This window comes from Vulpes lagopus, chromosome 1 (assembly GCF_018345385.1).
Source record: "Vulpes lagopus strain Blue_001 chromosome 1, ASM1834538v1, whole genome shotgun sequence".
NCBI lineage: Eukaryota > Metazoa > Chordata > Mammalia > Carnivora > Canidae > Vulpes > Vulpes lagopus.
Genome location: NC_054824.1, coordinates 176,788,357 through 176,806,466, shown reverse-complemented (window position 1 = coordinate 176,806,466; position 18,110 = coordinate 176,788,357). Strand labels below are relative to the sequence as shown.

Below are 18,110 nucleotides of genomic sequence, written 5' to 3'. Positions count from 1 at the left end.
GGCCTTTCTCATCTTTTTAGAGACAGAAAGACAATTTTCAGCCTAATGGTGATGTCCGTAATTGACTCTGAGGACTTCTTATAAGCCCAGATATCTGTCTCCTGCAAAGATTTTGATGAGGTAGAAATAATTTTCCTGCCATAACCTGTACCATGAACCTCTGTTGCTTCCCTCCCCCTAAATCTGACACATCATAGCAGTCAGAGCTCTGCAGTCACACTGACTGAAGAGTTAAATACTAGCTCTGCTACTTACTTGCTGTGTGACTTTGAGCAAAGCACTTGATCTCTCTGAACTCCATTTTCCCCATCAGCACAAATAGAGAATAATACCATCCTTGGTGAGGACTAAACATGATGAAATCTATGAAATGCTCCACGCAGTACATGCTCAGCACATGTTGCTATGTTATTATTATTCAACATCCAACTCAAAACAAAACCTAACTCTTTCAGAAGCCTTCAGGAACCATCACATCTAACTACCCCCTTTCTGCTCCCCAGTGTAACTCATGTGCAAAATCAACAATCCTCAGATGAGTCCTGCCTACCTGGAACCATCATGACCATGACTGTCAATCAGGGGGCATAGCAGAGTCATGAAAACAGCTTTTTTAAGATTATATTTTCCTAGGTTTAGTTATAGTCAGGGGTGAACTGAGGTGAGAAGAGGGTGAGCAAGTAGATTTTTTTAAAACTCCCCATGATTCTTACAGGCACCATTATCTCATCCACTTCTGTGAGCCTCTAAATTATCCGTGAGTAACCACTGGATGCCTTGTTTTGAAAAAGTCTGGTTATGTTCAACTATTCTAAAAATGTTTAAGGAAAAGAATATGATGCCTTTATGAAACAGATTATAAAAGAACATGCTTAGCCAAGAAGCACTTAACGCTAACTGGGTACTGATGATTTAAAAAAAAATAAAAGAGGGGGTGTAGTTAATTGAAGAAACTAGTAACTTTTGAACTTTCTGCTAGTTAAGAAGAAATAATCATAGGCTAGGTTCAGATTTTACAGAAACCAGAAAAAAATTGCAACCTTTACTTTTTCTCCTCTTTTCTCACTTGAAAGAGGAAAGATTAAGGAATAGTATGGAGAGAAAAAGGTAATTTTAGGTCTTGAAATTAGCAAGGTCAATATTTTTCATGAAGAGAGATGGCTAAGAGGGGCTGGCCAAATGTCAGGAGGAAGGAACAGAACCTTCACCAGGGCTTTGAGCAGCCAAGCCTTGAGTGTCTGCCATGACACTTTGGACAAGTCAAGGGCCCTGGGCTTCCAGCCCTGAATCACTGGGCCTGTAAGACAGTCAAGGTTACCCTGAGGGAAGAAAGCAAAAGAAAAATTAAGCTAAGCAGTGGTGGATGTGTTGAGCTTAGGGAGGAAAAAAACCCAACATTCAACTTGTATTTAGCTGTTTGATAAGATATGTACATATCTTGATAAATCTGTCCAAAAAACAGCAACCAGAAATTATTATATTCTATTCTGTTGACAGCATTGTTGCTAATAGAAAAGGCCCAACTGGTAAATTCCTCCAGATTTCTGATTCAGTTTTACCATACCAATACCACTCAATAGTTGCCTTGGGGGTAGCTACCAGGGACTGTAAGAATGGTGCATATAAAAATATGATCAGCCTTGAGGTAAGCAGAAGAAACCATCCCTAGGAAATGCTCCTGGAGAGGCAATACTCAGGATAGAAGGAAGCATGTGGGAAGGTGTTCCAGACAATGGAAAGAACATCTCCAAAAGTGCAAAAGGCAGGGACAATGACAATGTAGGCTAGGGGACAGGTGAGGTTATTTAGCCGTGATATTAAGTACATGGAAACAAAGTCTGTATTTAACTGACCCCATTTGGGGAAATGAGTGAAGAAAGCTCTCTGCATAAGAGGATGCCAGAACGGTGTCTTGAATTATTCTGGTAAATGAGAAAGTGAGGGTAAATGGAAAATTCTGGGCAAAGGGAACAGTATGACCAAGCCCAGATGGTTGAAAGAACAAATCTTGTTGAGGAACTGCAAGTCTCTCAGCATAGCTAATTCTTAGAATTCAAGAATGGTGATGGGGTGACTCTAAGATGTCATGTGACAAGACACACAGCATGAAAGGCATCCTTAGGTTTTATCTTATAAGCAGTGGAAATCCTTATTTACACCTGGTATCTCCACTCTTGGGCTTAGCACAGACATGGCAAACTCAACCAGCATCCTGAGATGCAGAATTTGCTCCATTTGCAGATTCCAGGGGAAGAATCAGAGCAGCCCACCAACTGGGTCACTCTAACAGCTGGCTTCAGGCCAAGGGGGACACTAGCCATCTCAATATTTATGAGTGATCCACTGGTATCACCATACGTTTTAAACTTCTAATTTGGTTTGCAAGATGGGCCATCATATTGATATTACATTCATTCTGATACAGACGTTGGCTAGTCAAATTTTCAAAATGCCATAGCTTCTGTAGCTTTTGAAATGTTTTCCAACTTAATTCAGCACCCAGGGAGGAGTTTCAGAAAGGTGTTTTCACTGAGTCAAGTCTATAGTCTACACATGGGCTAGTAAATGGAAGACCAGAAGTAGACTCTCATCCAGCATATACACAGGGGCAGAGATCCTGATTCCGTGACAGCGCTCTATTTCTCTTCTAAAACTTAGATTTCATTTGGGGAATATAAAAAAATAGTGAAAGGGAATAAAGAGGAAAGAAGAAAAAATGAGTGGGAAATATCAGAAAGGGAGACAGAGCACGAAAGACTCCTAACTCTGGGAACGAAGTAGGGGTGGTGGAAGGGGAGGTGGGCGGGGGGTGGGGGTGACTGGGTGACGGGCACTGAGGTGGGCACTTGACGGGATGAGCACTGGGTGCTATTCTACATGTTGGCAAATTGAACACCAATAAAAAATAAATTTATTTAAAAATAAAAAATAAATAATCCATAAATAAATAAATAAAACTTAGATTTCAGCTCCACTCAGAGAGGCTCTTCTGAGCCAGTCAACCCTCTCGTTGCCCCCTAAATCTAAAAGGAAGGAGGCAGAGAACCTGAGCAGGGGCAGGCTTGGCTGACCCTGGGAAGCTAGACATCGCCATCAATAAGAGGAGGAAAATGGAAGTTCTGAGGGGCCCACACTTACTACAGAAAGAGCAGACAATAGTCTCTACTCTGCCCTGAGAGGTATGATTGAAACCTTGGGCTGTTCCCCAGTATGACTCTCAGGGACACTAACAAAAATCGTCCAACTTTCAGTTGATATTATAATAGCTCTAAATTCTCTACCAACAATGCATTAGTGTGGACCACTCCCACCCGTATCCCGCCCTTGGGTGGCTCCTTCTCCTCCCTGGTCTCTGATTACAACAGATGGACTGGGGTGTCAGAATGATAAAAGTGAGCCCCATTTGGCACATGGTTGTTTAATCAGCAGCAGTATATGCTCAGCTGCTTAGGAACTGCAGGCCATGTACCCTCTTTAGAACTAAAAACAGTTCAACTATTAATGTAGAAATGAATGGGTTTTCAGATAATCACTTCAGTCTAATAGCCAAACTTGATCTCTTTATTTATTCTCTTATTCCACAAACATTTACTGAGCATCTCCCTTGTGTTAGGCGTGGTACTAGCACTGAGGTACAATGTCTGATGAGAGCAGTGTCTATATGAATAGACAAATGAGACACAGTGTGGTCAGCACAATCTAGACTTAGGGGTGGGGGTTAAGGCGTAGGAGTGGGCAGGGTGTACAGCATCCCCAGAGAACAGTTTTGAAGGATAAACAGAGTTGGGAGTATGGCAGTGGAATGGGAAAGGAAGACTTCCAAGCAAAAGCACACGGTCCAGCCCTTGGGCACAGGGTATGGATGGGGAGGACAGTGAGAGAGGAGGCTGGACAGGTGCACAGGGACTAGGCCTGAAGCCCTATGTCAGGCTAAGTAAGATGCTGGGATTTGCACAAATCAAGACTTGCTCACCAAACCCACCTCTGAAACCAGTGGATGTTTCCAGAGCTTCATTAAATATAATGAGGGGACAGGCACTGCCCTTTGCTGAAGAATTTACAGGTATTCAGTTATTTCCACCATTTAAGTCTCAGTGCTCTGGTTAAACCCTAACAGAGTCATGAAGTCACTGCAGCTAAATCAGCCAATCAGTAAAGAACATGGATCGAATGCCTGACCTCTGCAACTACCAGCCTCTCCTTTGCTTTTTTCTTTTCAGTCCTATCACGCAGGCTCAACAGGCTCAATGATATTTTGGTATCATTTCTGCACACTCCTTCCATCACCCTCCTCATTTTAGTTACCCATCTGACCATTTCCCCGGTTCCACTCCTGCTGCTGCTTCTGATGTGCACAGCCATCCCTCCTCAAAGGCCCCCAAGCCCTCATCCTCTCTCCAGTCCCTCCCAAACCACCTCAAATCTTGCTTCTACACAGTGGTAGCCACAATCTGAAGACACTCTTTGGATCATATCATTCCTGGCTCCAAATTTCAGAAATTCCCCACTGAACTCAGCATCTGGTCTATCCTCCTTGGGTCGGTGCCCAGGCGGGGGTTCCAACATGCCTATCCACACTTATCTTCACTACTCATGCTCACGCAGCTGGGCTCGCCCAGTGCTTCACTTTTACTTCTGTTTTAGCACTTGTCACACATAACTCACAATGTCGTTGTCTTTAGACATGCCTCCTCTCCACGGGGAAGGCAAGTTCTGTAAGGGTAGGGGTGACAGGTATATTTCCTCACCTCTGTTGCTCTTCTGCACCTGGCATAGAGTAAACTCTCAACACATTACTGATGAGCTGAATTTCACTCTCCAGAAGAACCCAGTGAGTTCTTGGCCACCAGTGCTTCTTTTTCTTCCTGTGAGCTCCTCCCAGCCTAGCCCGGATGGTACCCATGGTAACAAATGGCCATCTCAGAAACTATGGTAATGTGAGAATGGGCACCAGGCAGTCAATTACTTGAGGACAGCAAAAAGATTCTATAACTTAGTAATGCAGTTTGAGTGAAAAGGAGAAAAAAAAAATCCAAATTTGAAAGTTCATAGGCCAGCAATATTTTCCACAAAAGAGAACTGATTCCCAGTTGTGCATAAAATTGTTCCAAAAGTAACTGGTATGCCCGAGAGGCTTCCTGAGGTTGAAGACTTCTGCCAGAAGAGTGGCCAGTAGAGCTCAGTTTAAACATTTTTCCCCTAAGGACCATATTGCATCAAGAAAAGGCCCAACGATGACATGTACTCTCCCTGCATTTTTTTTTACAGCACATCTTAATCTGGTCATGTCTTTTTCCTGCTTAAAAGCCTTCCAACACTCTCCTTACTGGAGAACAGAGTCCAAACACCTTAGTAAAAAAAAAAAAAAAAATAGCTAACATTTATTGAGTGCTAGCTTTATGCCAAGTACTAGGTCAAGTATTTTACAGAGCTTATTTCATTGAATCCTAGCGACCTATATAACAGGCACTATTTTAGTACCTATTTTAAATATCTGAAAACTGAGATACAGTGAGGTTACATAACTTGGCCCAAATCACACAGGAACCAATGGTAGAATCAAGACTTGAACTAGGTAGTCTGTGGCCTGAGCACTCTATCCCGGCACTGGCCCTTGCCAACTGGGGTGGCTCCGTCTCTCATAGTGATCCTCTGTCCCTTGTCCTCCCTAAGCCCGTCTTGGCTTTCTTTGTTCAGTACCCAGATTATGCCCAGTTCCCTCAGTCAGCCCCTGGACCTTTGTTGCCAGAAAGTCCATTATTCTGATGAATGTGACCCTCTCAACTGGGGTCTCAAATTTGAGCCTTAGGACTGCTTTCCACTCTTAAAACCCTGAGGACAACAAAGAACTTTTGTTTATGCAGATTATATCTGTCACTACTTACCATGTTACAATGTCAATCTGAGAAAACTTAAAAATATTTATTTATCCACTTAAAAATAATAACATGTTCATTAGAGGTTAACAGACATTGTGTATGTTACAAAAATAGCAACACTGGGATCCCTGGGTGGCTCAGTGGTTTGGCGCCTGCCTTTGGCCCAGGGCACGATCCTGGAGTCCCGGGATCGAGTCCCACGTCGGGCTCCCGGCGTGGAGCCTGCTTGTCCCTCCTCCTGTGTCTCTGCCTCTCTCTCTCTCTCTGTCTATCATGAATAAATAAATAAATAAATCTTTGAAAAAAAAAATAGCAACACTATCCAAAACATTAAAAAATTAGTAAAAAGAGTGCTACTGCTTTACATTTATATAAATCTTTTTAATGCCTGGTTTAAGAGATGACAGCTAAATTTTTTGTACCTGCTTCTGCCCTCAACCTGAGGTGGCATGTGTTCTGGTTGAAGTATATGAAGAAAATCCAGTCTGACAGAGGTATGTAGTTGGAAAAGGGAAGAATATTTTAATAGCCCTTTCAGACAACTAAGGACATTCTTCTCTGATACTACCCTAAAACTCAACAAGTGGTAGCTTCTTAGAGTTTAATGTGGGATATGAAATCATATCAATGAACTCTTCATATTCTGTTATATGAATACACTGGTCTACTTTGCACTTCGAATGGGTCTTTTACCCACATATGATTTTGTGACATCACGCATTGGTCATATGAAAAATATGAGTTCATTAAGTGATGCAGATCTTCCAAAAGTCAACACATTCCATCAAACAATACCAAAAACCATACTCGTTAATATTGCCATCAATTGAATCCACACAGTCTTTTGTATTAGAAACTGTCACATTCGTGATGGCAGTTACCAGTTTTCCATAATTCTAACTTTTGCTGGAAAGCTTTAATTTTATAATTGGTAACAAATACTGTCAGTCATTTTCCTTGACATGATGGGCTCACCGCAGTGATTTTTCATGAAAATGTCGTCCAAATACCCAAGACTGGAAAGCGATACTTTATGTGTCATTTATTCTTTCGAGTAAAAATGGCAGTGAAAACAGCAGGAAAGGAAACCCTGTTGCTGCGTGGAATCCAATTGCACAAATGCTTTTCCTTGAAGCAGCCGTATTTCAGAACGCAGAAGTGCTTTACATATGCTTCCAATTTTGTCACACAGAATGTTAAAATATATACTCAAGGGTCAAGATTGACTAAATTTAACTATTCTTATCACTTCATCAAGGGCATTCTTCAGCAAAACTGTGGGGGTTTTTTTTGTTTGTTTTGTTTTGTTTTGTTTTAACAAGTGCTTGGTACTGAAGAATATAATGACAACTAATACAGTCTGGGACTGCCTTGATTCATGCTAAGGTCTGGCTACTTACACACCACTGCTTTTGTACCATCAATGCACACATCAACACAGTAAAAGAGGCAGATAAAGTCTTTGCAGTATTGTATAAATAGCTTTGCAATCTCTTTGGGAAGGTCTTGGGAACCCTGGGAATACAAAGATCCTGCTTTGAGAACTGTTGCCTTTACACACCTCTTTAGTGTCATTTTGAATGCGGTTTCCCCGAGGAATCTTACCACCCCCCCGCCCTTCTGAGCCACCACTGTGATTTGCACAAACTTCTGGCATAGTTATAACATTTTATGATGCATAGTTAATTATATCATCTTTCTCATCTACAACTGGAAGTTTCTCTAGGCAGAAACCACATCTTATTTAATCTCTGAATACCAAACCTTTAACAGTGTCAAGCACCTGGTAAGTGCTTGATAAATACTGTTGAATGAGTGAATAATTTGTATGGTAGATTGTGTTTTCTAAAGCTGGTTATGACAATATGTCCCATCACACTTACTCTTCTATATTCTTGCCACATACCAGGTTAGTCCCCTCTCTTTTAACGTGGTAGGCTTTTGTGACTACATCAGCCTTCAGAGCATGGTAGAAGAGATGCCATGTGACTTCTAAGGCTAGGTCTTTAAAGTGCATGCATTTCTGCCTTCATCCTTGGGGACAGTCACACTTGGAACCCAGCCATTATACCAGGAGAAAGTCCAAACAGCCTCTGGAGAGGCCTACATGGAAAGCAACCTGGGTCCCTGGCTCAAAGTCCCAGTTGGGTTCCCAGCCTACACTCAGGTACTACCCAGGTGAGTGAGCCATCTTAAAAAAGATCATCCAGTGTCCAGTTAAGCTGAGCCACTGACAGCGGGTGGGACAGAAAGCAGACATCATGATGAACCAATGACCAGTTGCAGATTTACAAGCTAAATAAAAAAATGCTACTGTTTTTAAATCACTACATTTTGGGGTAATTTGTTATGCAGCAACAGGTATTCTATAAACTTTATATTTGAGTTACACTCCCTACCAAACTGCCAGATCATAGGAAAAAGAAACTATGATATACTTACTCCAGTATTCTCTCCCACATCTAGCATAGGGCTGGACACATTGTAAGTACTCAAAATGTGTATGTTGACTTAAGTCGGTGCTTGTTTTGGACGCCACATATCCAGTTAAATATAATCAATATAATCATGGATCCTACACAGGGAAATGTCTCATTTCCCAGGACACAATTAAATACTACCATGCCCATTAGGAAATGACATGAAATGTAAAACACAAGCCATAAAACCCTGGTCTCCCTATTTTTCCCCATGAATTAAGCTACAGAAGGATTTTAAATAGTCGTTACTAGACAAATGTCTGTCTACCTAGCTGCTTGCCAGCTCAGATGAGAAGCATGAGTTAGCCAGTTAGGAAGTCAGACAAGGGATGCCAGAGAAGACAAGGCAGATGAAGAAAATGTTGGCATGTATTACTTACATAACTTGCTATTTTTGTGATTGTTTCCATTTTTAAGCAACCTTGCTTTATTTATAGCTTAACATTATTAGCTAAATTAAGAAAGCAAAAATCGTATTATGTATTTTTAGCTCTAATTTAAAACCATAAAAGAAATTTCATGGGATTTGTTAGTCAAGAAAAGATCTACCTCGGCTGAATGCATCAATAGACATAAACTGAATAATGTTAGTGGAAGTTATTCCAAAAAAATGGAGACCAAGGAGCTTGTGCTAGTTTTATTTGGAAGTACCATTCCTCATATACAAAGTTTGGATTTGGGGGTGCCTGGGTGGCTCAGCAGTTGAGCATCCGCCTTTGGCCCAAGGCATGATCCTAGAGTCCCGGGATCGAGTCCCACATCGGGCTCCCCGCAGGGAGCCTGCTTCTTCCTCTGCCTGTGTCTCCGCCTCTCTCTCTCTCTCTGTGTCTCTCATGAATAAATAAATAAAATCTTTAAAAAAAACAACAATAACAAAGTTTGGATTTGCAGGTGTTTGAGGGAGGCATGCTAAACCCAAAAGTGTGTTATTGGCAGATATGTTCAAGTAATGATACCTCTAAAACTACTCGGGCAGAATTTACTCACACATGTTTTTTTAAAAAATAAGCTCAAAACCAAAAGAATTATTTGAAATAAGAGGACTGCATTAGAAAGCCACAGAAGCAAATGTTCAAAATTTTACCTATTAACACTTTGCAAGCTTCTAATAAAATAGCACTTTGGGTTGCTAAAGAAAAAAAAACCCTCATGCAATCAATAAAATGGTGAAAATCTGCATCAGAGGTATTTGCTTAGAAATGTTGGGTGAATCTGTGGCAAAGAGGGTAGCTCCAGTACCACTTTCAAATGATATCACAGAGTAACATGCCAGACTAGTGATACGGAAGACCAACTCACAGGCCAAATAAAACAAGCAAAGGATTTCTCATTGCAACTTGCCAAGTGCACCAATACTACTAACATGGCAATAATCTTTCAGTACATATAAGACTCAAACATGATAGTGATATGAAGAATCCCACCCTTTTCCGCATGTTCACCGCCAAAAGACACAGCTAGCTCTCCAACGTATAAAGCTAAAAAAAATTATATTGTCAACAGATGTGGTTTGGAGTTTAAGTTTTGTGTAGAGTATGTTCTGAGAGCACAGCTGCAAAGACAAGAAAACATTCTGGAATTATACAGATTAATAAACTTCGCACCAGAGTGTAAATTAACGCATTGCTGCCTTTGTTGAGAAAGACTTGCTTCAAAAACAAGTCAGCTCAACGAAACACTACATTTACTACATTTAGTGATGTAGTAAAAATTGTACAAAAATTCTGTAAAGGTAAATGAATTAAATTCATGATTACTCTGAATAAATTATTGAGAGGGAAGCCAAGAATAAACAACCATATTATATGTTGACATTTGATGGTTATCAAGAGGAAAAGTTGTGTCAGGAATGTCTGAAATGCTTAGTGTTCTATCAACTTTGTCCCCAATTTACAAAGATGTAAATTAGAGCTCGAAACTTGTTTCTTTATCCGTCCTTGTTATTTTAATGATATTAATACTTCCATGTAAGGGAGGAACATATTTTTTTAAAGATTTTATTTATCTATTTATTTATTTATTCATTCATTCATTCATTCATTCATTAGAGATACAGAGAGAGAGGCAGAGACATAGGCAGAAGGAGAAGCAGACTCACCGAGCCTGATGTGGGACTCGATCCCAGGACCCCAGAATCACTCCCTGAGCCAAAGGCAGACAATCAACCACTGAGCCACCCAGGTGCCCTGAGGAACATGTTTTTCAATGACAGATTAGACTGAGAACCCAGAACAAAAGCTAGCAATTTAAGAATACAGTTTCCATAGTTTATAACATGTTCCAGATTTAACAAGCATCACTGAAGGATGGGGTGATATTGATATAGCATGTCTGAAAAAAGTTATTACCAAATATTTTTGGAATTTGAGAAAATGTTTGGAATTTATTTTTTAAGTGTATGCATAGACAATTCTATGGATTCCTTTTTTTCATCAAAAGATCATTTAAATTTAACTAGCATTTTTGGAACTGGCTACTGATGAAGAACTGAAGATGAATTTGGAAACACAACACCACTTGCCTCATTTTAGATAAAAATTACAAATGAATATTCTGAGCGAGGCTAAATTAGCTAGAGTTGCTTTTTTATTCCAGTGAACATTTATATGAGGCCACCCAGAGCACCTGGATGTTAATCCCACCACCGTAAGGAGAAATGCAGGGGCAGATCCTAAATGACCTTGAATGCCCTTCATAACACACCTTGGAACATAAGCCACATAAACTTCCAGGAAGGTCTTTCTTTCCTGTCTCCAGACCCTGTAGGAGAATGTTCTATTCCTTCATGCTGGGAGTAGTCCACTCTTCCGTAATAATTATTCTTGTTCACTGTTATTCAGAAAGTCGTTGCAAATCATTTCTGAAAGCACTTGCTCTTGAATAAAGGGGTTTAGATGAGGATGGCTCAGAGGATTAGCTGTCACCATCCTAAAAGATGTGGACTCTACCTGGGAGTGGAGCCCTGCAGTTTTTTGAGATGGATGTGTAGTTCCCAGAACCACATATCAGAAAAGACCATCGAGTTGCCAACAACTACTTCCATTTAGCATGCTTTTGCTAAGTGTCTAAACTATGGCTTGTGTCCTTGATGCACTCAGGTTGGGTTTCATCATCTATCCCCCGAGAACAGCATTTTTGTCAATCCAACCTAGACTCAATAAATTAGCAAGCAAGAAGCAAGCTCACCTATGCATGGTGTTCATTCAAAGTGTGCATATAGGCATTTAATAGGAGGAATTGCTTTTTCACTCATAACTTTGTTTAATTATGATTGAGGAATGACAAAAGTACAAATGTAATAGGAATTTTCACCAGTGTGTGAATGTCAAATAAAAAATATGTGCAATCTTTGTAATCCTTTTTCTCTGTTTGTTCTGAGTATGTTTACTGAAATAAAAGTTTATGTCTGTTGAATCTAATTTAAAAATTGGCTTGTATTTTATTCATCTATTTAAAATTCAATTTTTCCAAATTTAACTCATTATGTTTTGACAAAAGTATTAGTCTGAGATGGAATGGATATTTTAAGAAATCAAAAAACTAGTTCTTTACCACAGACAGCTTGAGATGCACTGAACTAGCAAACTGACAAGAGTGCATGTGTTATTTTTATGTTTTATTTGCGGAGACTCTCCAGACCCATTATTAGTAGGTGTGCTCCGAACTGTTTTCTACCTGCAGCAATGGGTTTCTGGGGAGCCACTTATACCCATTCCCCAACACCCAGGTCCCTATGTTCATGACTTCCCAAGGTGGCTCCGTATGGAGTTAGTCATGCTGGTCACAAAGAATAAAGTGAAAATAATAAACATGCAACCTCACATCAGCCCAACTCATTTTGGACAATAAAACCAACTAGAAAAGAGTCCACCAAAAAGGTCAAACAATAAAAGGGTCATGGCACCTTAACCCTCCTGGGAAGAACTATAAGATTATTTTTTCTTTTCCTTCTTTTTTTAAAGGGAGCACAATCATGGAAAGAAAGCTGACAACCTCCAGTTCAGGATTTCAGGATTGCAGTTGAGAACATCTAAGAAGCATTTTTCCTCTCACCATGAAATTATCTGCTACAGCAATTCTACAGTCACTCTGAATACATACAAACTAAAATGACTTATACTCTGAAAGTTACATTTCCAATGGACGACGTGCAAAAAGCAGCGTTGCAAAATGTGCCTTTGTCTGCAGAGCCCAGTGAGCAATTACCTACCCCTCCTGACCACGCTGTGTAGGCACAGAGCCTACGCGGCACCTTTGCCAAGTCTGCCCGGGGCCCACAGAGTTGGCACGTGGCAACTCAGAGCCTGGTGGAAAAGCACATTCGCCGTAGAGAGCTAGTTTCTTAAACCTGGAGAGAATATAGATTTAACCTTCTTCAATTTCATAAATACAATTCCAACCTTTTAAAAATATCAGTGCGCAAAACCCTTCTTGACTATGTAATCTCTCCTTAACTTGTAATTTTATACTGCAACAGACGTTAACAAGTACTACTACTTCTCAAGGATTTGGGGAGCAAATCCCCAAATCCACCCCCCCCTGGAAGATCAAAGATGAATAAGGCAATTGCTATGCTTACAGGTGCTTTTGCTATTAAGCAAACAGGTCATTATTTCAGTACTTTCTATGTGTACATTACAACTCACATTTGAATGTCTTAACTGAAATAGAAGAATTATTGCCATTTTCCCAAAGAGGAACTGGAAAGTAGGACTTATTAAATTATCTTCTTACATTCACACCACAAGGGTATGATCTAGAACAGAGTGGTGGCTAAGAGCATGGCTTTGGGATCAGATGTATCTGCGCTCACAAATCAGCTCCAATGGTCACCGTCTCCGCTGGTTATTTTAGACGTATTAGTCCATTCCATTTTCTTATCTACAAAATGGAGATAAATACTAAATAGATCAATTATATGTGCCTCAATAGGCTATTGAAGGATTAATTGAAAATGTTTGTGAGGGAGCTCAGTAAGTGATGGTAACTATCATCATTTCTTCAAGAATCCTTTAATAAGCCTCCTCCTCTGGGATGCCTGGGTGGCTCAGTGGTTGAGCGTCTGCCTTCAGCTCAGGGTGTGATCCCAGAGTCTGAGGATCAAGTCCCACATTGGGCTCCCTGCATAGAGCACAGAGCCTGCTTCTCCCTCTGTCTATGTCTCTGCCTCCCTCTCTCTCTGTGTCTCTCGTGAATAAATAAATAAAATATTTTTTTAAAAGCCCCCTCTTGTATGTACTACAGTGTGCAGAGAATAACAGACACAGGAACTTACCATGCAGTACAAGAAGAAACAGGCAAAGGATGGAACATAATAAAACAAAAACAATCGATGAGGCATTGATAAGGTCTGCATCCTCAATGTGTCCATAGTAACATATAGATCTCAGAGCACTTATGGAATATGCTATCATTGTCAGAGTCTCTGGCCACCCTACTCCTACCTCTCACCAGTAGATTACAAAGTCCAGGTAAGTTTTACTATTTTGCCAAATCCTCAGTTATTTACTATACAAGTACTGACAGACCATGGGGTCAGGGAATGAGTGCACCAAGGACACAGCCATGGTGCTTACCCTTGGGACCTGCCATGAAGCAGGCACTCAACAAAGCATGCTGCCTTAAAGTAGGTTGTCAGATTGTTCTTTCGGAAATTTTCCAGTTATCTTTCTTCTGCTGATTTCTAATTTAATTGCACTGTGGTCTGACAGCAGATACTATGTGATGTCTATTCTTTTAAATTTGTTTAGGTGTGTTTTATGGCCCAGAATATGGTCTCTCTTGGTAAATGCTCCATGTGAGCTTGAGAAGAATGTGTATTCTGCTACTGTTGGATGAAGTAGTCCATAGATGTCAATTATGTCCAGTTGACTGATGGTATTGTTGAGTTCAACTTTGTCCTTACTCATTTTCTGCCTGCTGGATCTGTCCATTTCTGATAGAGGGTTGTTGAAATTGCCAATTATGATAGTAGGTTCATCTCTTTCTCCTTGCAGTTCTCAGTTTTTGCTTCATATAGGTCTTTTTTTAAAAAAACTTAACTATTTATTTATTTGAGAGAGAGGGTAAGTGGGAGGAGGGGCAAAGAGAGGAAAAGCAGACTCCATGCTGAGCACAGAGCCTGACTCAGAGCTCGATCTCAGGACCCCGAATAATGACCTAAGCGGACAGAAACCAAGAGTCAGACACTCAACGGACTGAGCCACTCAGGTGCCCCTGCCTCCTCCAGTTTGATGTTCTATTTTTAGACACATATACATTACAGTTGTTATAGCTTCTTGGAGAATGGACCTCTTTAACATTATGTAATGCCCAAGACTGTCCTTTCTAAACAGGGGTTTTGAAAGCTACTCATCTATGTCAAAGACCCCAGGGGCTCCATACCCAGGTAGGGTCCATATCTTCTAGGACAGTGGCAGTTAATCCTCTGAGACAGCTCCAGCTAAACCCCATTGTTCAAGAGCAGACCCTTTCACCTATGATTTGCAATGACTTTCTGAATAACAATTAATCATTATTACTAAAGAATGGAATAAAACTGCTCCCAGAATGAAGGAAGAGAACATTCGCCTAGGGGGTCTGGAGGTGGAAAAAGAAGGCCATCATGGAAGTGTGTATAGTTTATGTAACTAGGTATATCTTGAAGGATGCCCAAGGTCATTTAGGATACGCCCCCCCCCCCCCCCCCCCGCCCTGCATTGCTCCTTAGGATGGAGGGACTGAAACACAGGGCTCTCTGGGTAGTCTGATTTAATAAGAATCCTAGTCTAAGCTGGAAATGAGCTCTAGTGGAGGGAAGTTGGGAAGGAAGGCCCACTTAGCCTCTCTTCCATGGTTCTGACAACTCAGCTCTAGCAGCAAACTGCAGTTCCCACTCAGCAAAACAAAAGGCCTGCAGTTAACTGGACACATGGTTCTCAGAAGGCATTTAGTGGATATCTTTGTTACCTAATCAAACATGTCCAGTGTTAAGTTTCACTTCTATGTACAGTACTCTCCCTAATGTGAGTTTCGATAGGAACAATCTCTTTCTTATAAAATTCCTAGGGTTATTACAATGCCCTTTACTTAGGATGGTACCTTAAGTGACTTCATGTGGCCATTAATATTGTCCCCCTAATATCTATTTTCAATAGAGCAACCAGACCAACCTCCTAAAACTTAAGTCAGATCATATTCTTATGACTCTCCATCTTACTCAGAATAAAAACTCATCCTTAGGATGACCCAGAAGTCCCGAGGATGACCTTCTGTCTGTCCCTTCTGTCTCTCCAACCTCATTTCTCCACCCTGGCTTCCCTGCTGTTTCCCAAGGACATTCTCCTGCCTTAGGACCTTTGCAAGGGCTATTACCTACACTGGAAGGCTCTTTACTAAAATAACTACATAATGAACTCCGTTCTCTTTTAAGTCTTCGCTCAATGGTACTTTTTCCAAAAGATTTCTCAAAGAGGATGTAACATTACAACCCACTCCTAATGCCTCCCTTTGGTGCTTCCCACTTCCCTTACCAAACTCTATGATCCCCACCCCTTAACTTCCACAGCACTTACTGACTTCAAGCAAATACATAAAATTATCTGGTTTATCAACCAAACACTCATGTAGCCCTTATCATGTTCTAAGCTCTTTAGAAATAACTACTTTAACACTGTCATTTTGTATGTATTGATTATTTTCTGACATATCAGTTCCATAAGGGCAGGAATCTTTGTTTTATCCACTAATATATCTTCATTGTTTAGAACAGTGCCTAGCACATCATGGGCGTTTAATAAATATTTGTAAATAAATGAATACTTCTCCCACTAGTTCTTTTCACAGAACCACCTTGGAATTTCCTTTAAACATCTTAAGCTCTGGGGTTTCTCTTCTTTTGTATGGGCCACTCCCACTGCCTGGAATGCTTTCCCTCCCTCATCCATGCCACAAACACCTCCTCATCCTTTAGCGTGATTTAAGCCTCACTGTCCATGAGAACTTCCCATGTTCAGGGATAGGGAAGAGCTCCTTCCTCAGTATAGTCCCATCAAACCAAGGATACTTTCCTGAAGAAACTTAGTTCCGGCAGGTAAATGCATCTGTGTTTGCCTCAAGGAGAAATTTCTTTGGCGGGTCAGGGCACAGAAAAAGTACCTGAACTTCAAGGACAGGGTGAGTTGGAATTATGTCAATGATAAAACACTCATCTAGAGTATATTTTAACTCCAACCATTGGATAAGAGTAAACCAGGTTCTGCACTGAATAAGAGAAGAAAAAGAAAGAAAGAAGGGAGACCAGCTGTTTATGCCATTCAAAGGAACAAATTAAAAGACATTTAAAGACAAAAGTTTAAACAAAAAAAAGTAGACAATGATTTCCCATTGAGAGTTTGGAAAATAACAAAGTCAATCCAAGATAACTGAGGTATTCCAACGACAATCTGTCTCTCCAAGACTCTGCCACTCTTTCTCTCTTGACCTCTTGGAGAGATGATCCTAATGTATTTGATGTGTGTCATTTTCTTCCTCAGCTACTCTCAGTCAGTTTGAGAGTGTCATTTCAGAACTACAAAAGACCAATAAAACTGCCCAGGCTTCACCAGAGGGGAGATTCTTATGTAAGGCAACACCATCAAGTTTCAGTTAAGAAATGTGCTTAGGTAACCAACCCTGGTCTTAGATTTCCAGAAACAATTTTTTTGAGTTATCAGGCACAGTCTCCTTAAAAGCTACTAAAGAGCTTTATAAATACCTATTAGTCATGGTCCCTTACTTCTCTGTAAGTTCAACCAAGCATTTGAGGAAGCATGACTGTGCTATAAAGATTCCCTGCAAACACACACTCCACCAAACACATAGGCCAACTATTTACTTTGCAGCTTATCCAAAGAAAATATTGTTGCCAACTTCTTTTTTTTAAGATTTTATTTATTTATTCATGAGAGATGCAGAGACACACACAGAAGGAGAAGTAGGCTCCCCAAAGGGGAGCCTGATGCAGGACTCGATCCCGGGACCTCAGATCATGCCCTGAGCCAAAGGCAGACCCTCAACCATGGAGCTACCCAGGCGTCCCTTGTTGCCAACTTAAATTGATGTTCCACTCTGCTTATGTTCAAGTATTTAAATATACAGGACCTTGGATAATTCAAGCCTACACAGGGTTAGGAAACAATGCCTTTCCATTATCTCCATCCATCACCCATCCAAATTTATATTCAGAAAAGATATCTCCATTTTCAGATTTCTAGAAATAAGTACTTACTAGGCATAATTTCAATGAGAAATAAGCTTTTGATAAACCTTATGAATTACCAGCCTTCCCAAGAAGGGTTCAAATCAGACTAAGACAGAATTGAGAGAGGGGACTGAGATTAGTCTCAACCAGACTACCAGGTACTTTCTATAACCAAACAACAAAGGAGCTGGAAAGAGCCCCGACAGATGTGGGAGTGGGCTGGGTAAACTGTGGCACCCATCTATTCATCCTTCCTGCTACAGCATCTTTGACAAAGGTCACCAAGAGTCAGTATTTCTCCTCTTAGAGAACTTCATACTCTGCTTCTTTGGTTTCTGACCAAACTCAAAGGTTGGAAAAATTTTCTCTGTAGTTCTCCACTGGGCATAACTATACCTTCCAGAAATATGCAGGATGAACCTATTCTTTCTCTCATGTGAAATTCTTCAGTTATTTAGAGCAGCACCATCTAATAAAATTTTCTGCAATGATGGAAATTACTATATCTGTGCATTGGCCAAATGTGCAGGT

General features: G+C 40.6%; 1 protein-coding gene and 1 pseudogene across 2 annotated transcripts in view; both read right to left on the bottom strand.

Moving 5' to 3' along the window:
- The window catches only part of KCNH1 (potassium voltage-gated channel subfamily H member 1), a 375,869-nt gene that overhangs the window by 129,785 nt on the left and 227,974 nt on the right, over positions 1 to 18,110 (bottom strand). The window lies entirely within an intron of this gene.
- Positions 1 to 18,110, bottom strand: part of LOC121473052 — a 74,463-nt pseudogene that overhangs the window by 1,147 nt on the left and 55,206 nt on the right.